We start from the raw sequence: 6,876 nt of genomic DNA on the forward strand, positions 1-6,876 counted from the left end.
TGCGCAGCTCTTTGCAAAAGAGAGATATTGGCAAGGAAAAGCTGTCTTGTACCATTGCATTTTTCTCCCAAACGAAGGACACTAGAAAGAACATTTTAAAGCCTCCTGTTAGGCCATCATCTACACGACATAGCCCTGAATTTTCCAATGCGCAGCTCTTTGCAAAAGAGAGATATTGGCAAGGAAAAGCTGTCTTGTACCTTTGCATTTTTCTCCCAAACGAAGGTCACTAGAAAGAAAATTTTAAAGCCTCCTGTTAGGCCATCATCTACACGACATAGCCCTGAATTTTCCAATGCGTAGCTCTTTGCAAAAGAGAGATATTGGCAAGGAAAAGCTGTCTTGTACCTTTGCATTTTTCTCCCAAACGAAGGACACTAGAAAGAAAATTTTAAAGCCTCCTGTTAGGCCATCATCTATACGACATAGCCCTGAATTTTCCAATGCGTAGCTCTTTGCAAAAGAGAGATATTGGCAAGGAAAAGCTGTCTTGTACCTTTGCATTTTTCTCCCAAACGAAGGACACTAGAAAGAAAATTTTAAAGCCTCCTTTTAGGCCATCATCTACACGACATAGCCCTGAATTTTCCAATGCGCAGCTCTTTGCAAAAGAGAGATATTGGCAAGGAAAAGCTGTCTTGTACCATTGCATTTTTCTCCCAAACGAAGGGCACTAGAAAGAAAATTTTAAAGCCTCCTGTTAGGCCATCATCTACACGACATAGCCCTGAATTTTCCAATGCGCAGCTCTTTGCAAAAGAGAGATATTGGCAAGGAAAAGCTGTCTTGTACCTTTGCATTTTTCTCCCAAACGAAGGTCACTAGAAAGAAAATTTTAAAGCCTCCTGTTAGGCCATCATCTACACGACATAGCCCTGAATTTTCCAATGCGCATCTCTTTGCAAAAGAGAGATATTGGCAAGGAAAAGCTGTCTTGTACCTTTGCATTTTTCTCCCAAACGAAGGTCACTAGAAAGAAAATTTTAAAGCCTCCTGTTAGGCCATCATCTACACGACATAGCCCTGAATTTTCCAATGCGCAGCTCTTTGCAAAAGAGAGATATTGGCAAGGAAAAGCTGTCTTGTACCTTTACATTTTTCTCCCAAACGAAGGTCACTAGAAAGAAAATTTTAAAGCCTCCTGTTAGGCCATCATCTACACGACATAGCCCTGAATTTTCCAATGCGTAGCTCTTTGCAAAAGAGAGATATTGGCAAGGAAAAGCTGTCTTGTACCTTTGCATTTTTCTCCCAAACGAAGGACACTAGAAAGAAAATTTTAAAGCCTCCTGTTAGGCCATCATCTACACGACATAGCCCTGAATTTTCCAATGCGCAGCTCTTTGCAAAAGAGAGATATTGGCAAGGAAAAGCTGTCTTGTACCATTGCATTTTTCTCCCAAACGAAGGTCACTAGAAAGAAAATTTTAAAGCCTCCAGTTAGGCCATCATCTACACGACATAGCCCTGAATTTTCCAATGCGTAGCTCTTTGCAAAAGAGAGATATTGGCAAGGAAAAGCTGTCTTGTACCTTTGCATTTTTCTCCCAAACGAAGGACACTAGAAAGAAAATTTTAAAGCCTCCTGTTAGGCCATCATCTACACGACATAGCCCTGAATTTTCCAATGCGCAGCTCTTTGCAAAAGAGAGATATTGGCAAGGAAAAGCTGTCTTGTACCTTTGCATTTTTCTCCCAAACGAAGGTCACTAGAAAGAAAATTTTAAAGCCTCCTGTTAGGCCATCATCTACACGACATAGCCCTGAATTTTCCAATGCGTAGCTCTTTGCAAAAGAGAGATATTGGCAAGGAAAAGCTGTCTTGTACCTTTGCATTTTTCTCCCAAACGAAGGACACTAGAAAGAAAATTTTAAAGCCTCCTGTTAGGCCATCATCTATACGACATAGCCCTGAATTTTCCAATGCGTAGCTCTTTGCAAAAGAGAGATATTGGCAAGGAAAAGCTGTCTTGTACCTTTGCATTTTTCTCCCAAACGAAGGACACTAGAAAGAAAATTTTAAAGCCTCCTTTTAGGCCATCATCTACACGACATAGCCCTGAATTTTCCAATGCGCAGCTCTTTGCAAAAGAGAGATATTGGCAAGGAAAAGCTGTCTTGTACCATTGCATTTTTCTCCCAAACGAAGGGCACTAGAAAGAAAATTTTAAAGCCTCCTGTTAGGCCATCATCTACACGACATAGCCCTGAATTTTCCAATGCGCAGCTCTTTGCAAAAGAGAGATATTGGCAAGGAAAAGCTGTCTTGTACCTTTGCATTTTTCTCCCAAACGAAGGTCACTAGAAAGAAAATTTTAAAGCCTCCTGTTAGGCCATCATCTACACGACATAGCCCTGAATTTTCCAATGCGCATCTCTTTGCAAAAGAGAGATATTGGCAAGGAAAAGCTGTCTTGTACCTTTGCATTTTTCTCCCAAACGAAGGTCACTAGAAAGAAAATTTTAAAGCCTCCTGTTAGGCCATCATCTACACGACATAGCCCTGAATTTTCCAATGCGCAGCTCTTTGCAAAAGAGAGATATTGGCAAGGAAAAGCTGTCTTGTACCTTTACATTTTTCTCCCAAACGAAGGTCACTAGAAAGAAAATTTTAAAGCCTCCTGTTAGGCCATCATCTACACGACATAGCCCTGAATTTTCCAATGCGTAGCTCTTTGCAAAAGAGAGATATTGGCAAGGAAAAGCTGTCTTGTACCTTTGCATTTTTCTCCCAAACGAAGGACACTAGAAAGAAAATTTTAAAGCCTCCTGTTAGGCCATCATCTACACGACATAGCCCTGAATTTTCCAATGCGTAGCTCTTTGCAAAAGAGAGATATTGGCAAGGAAAAGCTGTCTTGTACCTTTGCATTTTTCTCCCAAACGAAGGACACTAGAAAGAAAATTTTAAAGCCTCCTTTTAGGCCATCATCTACACGACATAGCCCTGAATTTTCCAATGCGCAGCTCTTTGCAAAAGAGAGATATTGGCAAGGAAAAGCTGTCTTGTACCATTGCATTTTTCTCCCAAACGAAGGGCACTAGAAAGAAAATTTTAAAGCCTCCTGTTAGGCCATCATCTACACGACATAGCCCTGAATTTTCCAATGCGCAGCTCTTTGCAAAAGAGAGATATTGGCAAGGAAAAGCTGTCTTGTACCTTTGCATTTTTCTCCCAAACGAAGGTCACTAGAAAGAAAATTTTAAAGCCTCCTGTTAGGCCATCATCTACACGACATAGCCCTGAATTTTCCAATGCGCATCTCTTTGCAAAAGAGAGATATTGGCAAGGAAAAGCTGTCTTGTACCTTTGCATTTTTCTCCCAAACGAAGGTCACTAGAAAGAAAATTTTAAAGCCTCCTGTTAGGCCATCATCTACACGACATAGCCCTGAATTTTCCAATGCGCAGCTCTTTGCAAAAGAGAGATATTGGCAAGGAAAAGCTGTCTTGTACCTTTACATTTTTCTCCCAAACGAAGGTCACTAGAAAGAAAATTTTAAAGCCTCCTGTTAGGCCATCATCTACACGACATAGCCCTGAATTTTCCAATGCGTAGCTCTTTGCAAAAGAGAGATATTGGCAAGGAAAAGCTGTCTTGTACCTTTGCATTTTTCTCCCAAACGAAGGACACTAGAAAGAAAATTTTAAAGCCTCCTGTTAGGCCATCATCTACACGACATAGCCCTGAATTTTCCAATGCGCAGCTCTTTGCAAAAGAGAGATATTGGCAAGGAAAAGCTGTCTTGTACCATTGCATTTTTCTCCCAAACGAAGGTCACTAGAAAGAAAATTTTAAAGCCTCCAGTTAGGCCATCATCTACACGACAGAGCCCTGAATTTTCCAATGCGTAGCTCTTTGCAAAAGAGAGATATTGGCAAGGAAAAGCTGTCTTGTACCTTTGCATTTTTCTCCCAAACGAAGGACACTAGAAAGAAAATTTTAAAGCCTCCTGTTAGGCCATCATCTACACGACATAGCCCTGAATTTTCCAATGCGCAGCTCTTTGCAAAAGAGAGATATTGGCAAGGAAAAGCTGTCTTGTACCATTGCATTTTTCTCCCAAACGAAGGACACTAGAAAGAAAATTTTAAAGCCTCCTGTTAGGCCATCATCTACACGACATAGCCCTGAATTTTCCAATGCGCAGCTCTTTGCAAAAGAGAGATATTGTCAAGGAAAAGCTGTCTTGTACCATTGCATTTTTCTCCCAAACGAAGGACACTAGAAAGAACATTTTAAAGCCTCCTGTTAGGCCATCATCTACACGACATAGCCCTGAATTTTCCAATGCGCAGCTCTTTGCAAAAGAGAGATATTGGCAAGGAAAAGCTGTCTTGTACCATTGCATTTTTCTCCCAAACGAAGGTCACTAGAAAGAAAATTTTAAAGCCTCCTGTTAGGCCATCATCTACACGACATAGCCCTGAATTTTCCAATGCGTAGCTCTTTGCAAAAGAGAGATATTGGCAAGGAAAAGCTGTCTTGTACCTTTGCATTTTTCTCCCAAACGAAGGACACTAGAAAGAAAATTTTAAAGCCTCCTGTTAGGCCATCATCTACACGACATAGCCCTGAATTTTCCAATGCGCAGCTCTTTGCAAAAGAGAGATATTGGCAAGGAAAAGCTGTCTTGTACCATTGCATTTTTCTCCCAAACGAAGGTCACTAGAAAGAAAATTTTAAAGCCTCCAGTTAGGCCATCATCTACACGACATAGCCCTGAATTTTCCAATGCGTAGCTCTTTGCAAAAGAGAGATATTGGCAAGGAAAAGCTGTCTTGTACCTTTGCATTTTTCTCCCAAACGAAGGACACTAGAAAGAAAATTTTAAAGCCTCCTGTTAGGCCATCATCTACACGACATAGCCCTGAATTTTCCAATGCGCAGCTCTTTGCAAAAGAGAGATATTGGCAAGGAAAAGCTGTCTTGTACCTTTGCATTTTTCTCCCAAACGAAGGTCACTAGAAAGAAAATTTTAAAGCCTCCTGTTAGGCCATCATCTACACGACATAGCCCTGAATTTTCCAATGCGTAGCTCTTTGCAAAAGAGAGATATTGGCAAGGAAAAGCTGTCTTGTACCTTTGCATTTTTCTCCCAAACGAAGGACACTAGAAAGAAAATTTTAAAGCCTCCTGTTAGGCCATCATCTATACGACATAGCCCTGAATTTTCCAATGCGTAGCTCTTTGCAAAAGAGAGATATTGGCAAGGAAAAGCTGTCTTGTACCTTTGCATTTTTCTCCCAAACGAAGGACACTAGAAAGAAAATTTTAAAGCCTCCTTTTAGGCCATCATCTACACGACATAGCCCTGAATTTTCCAATGCGCAGCTCTTTGCAAAAGAGAGATATTGGCAAGGAAAAGCTGTCTTGTACCATTGCATTTTTCTCCCAAACGAAGGGCACTAGAAAGAAAATTTTAAAGCCTCCTGTTAGGCCATCATCTACACGACATAGCCCTGAATTTTCCAATGCGCAGCTCTTTGCAAAAGAGAGATATTGGCAAGGAAAAGCTGTCTTGTACCTTTGCATTTTTCTCCCAAACGAAGGTCACTAGAAAGAAAATTTTAAAGCCTCCTGTTAGGCCATCATCTACACGACATAGCCCTGAATTTTCCAATGCGCATCTCTTTGCAAAAGAGAGATATTGGCAAGGAAAAGCTGTCTTGTACCTTTGCATTTTTCTCCCAAACGAAGGTCACTAGAAAGAAAATTTTAAAGCCTCCTGTTAGGCCATCATCTACACGACATAGCCCTGAATTTTCCAATGCGCAGCTCTTTGCAAAAGAGAGATATTGGCAAGGAAAAGCTGTCTTGTACCTTTACATTTTTCTCCCAAACGAAGGTCACTAGAAAGAAAATTTTAAAGCCTCCTGTTAGGCCATCATCTACACGACATAGCCCTGAATTTTCCAATGCGTAGCTCTTTGCAAAAGAGAGATATTGGCAAGGAAAAGCTGTCTTGTACCTTTGCATTTTTCTCCCAAACGAAGGACACTAGAAAGAAAATTTTAAAGCCTCCTGTTAGGCCATCATCTACACGACATAGCCCTGAATTTTCCAATGCGTAGCTCTTTGCAAAAGAGAGATATTGGCAAGGAAAAGCTGTCTTGTACCTTTGCATTTTTCTCCCAAACGAAGGACACTAGAAAGAAAATTTTAAAGCCTCCTTTTAGGCCATCATCTACACGACATAGCCCTGAATTTTCCAATGCGCAGCTCTTTGCAAAAGAGAGATATTGGCAAGGAAAAGCTGTCTTGTACCATTGCATTTTTCTCCCAAACGAAGGGCACTAGAAAGAAAATTTTAAAGCCTCCTGTTAGGCCATCATCTACACGACATAGCCCTGAATTTTCCAATGCGCAGCTCTTTGCAAAAGAGAGATATTGGCAAGGAAAAGCTGTCTTGTACCTTTGCATTTTTCTCCCAAACGAAGGTCACTAGAAAGAAAATTTTAAAGCCTCCTGTTAGGCCATCATCTACACGACATAGCCCTGAATTTTCCAATGCGCATCTCTTTGCAAAAGAGAGATATTGGCAAGGAAAAGCTGTCTTGTACCTTTGCATTTTTCTCCCAAACGAAGGTCACTAGAAAGAAAATTTTAAAGCCTCCTGTTAGGCCATCATCTACACGACATAGCCCTGAATTTTCCAATGCGCAGCTCTTTGCAAAAGAGAGATATTGGCAAGGAAAAGCTGTCTTGTACCTTTACATTTTTCTCCCAAACGAAGGTCACTAGAAAGAAAATTTTAAAGCCTCCTGTTAGGCCATCATCTACACGACATAGCCCTGAATTTTCCAATGCGTAGCTCTTTGCAAAAGAGAGATATTGGCAAGGAAAAGCTGTCTTGTACCTTTGCATTTTTCTCC

This window comes from Pseudophryne corroboree, unplaced genomic scaffold, assembly GCF_028390025.1.
Source record: "Pseudophryne corroboree isolate aPseCor3 unplaced genomic scaffold, aPseCor3.hap2 scaffold_1129, whole genome shotgun sequence".
Classification (NCBI taxonomy): Eukaryota; Metazoa; Chordata; class Amphibia; order Anura; family Myobatrachidae; genus Pseudophryne; species Pseudophryne corroboree.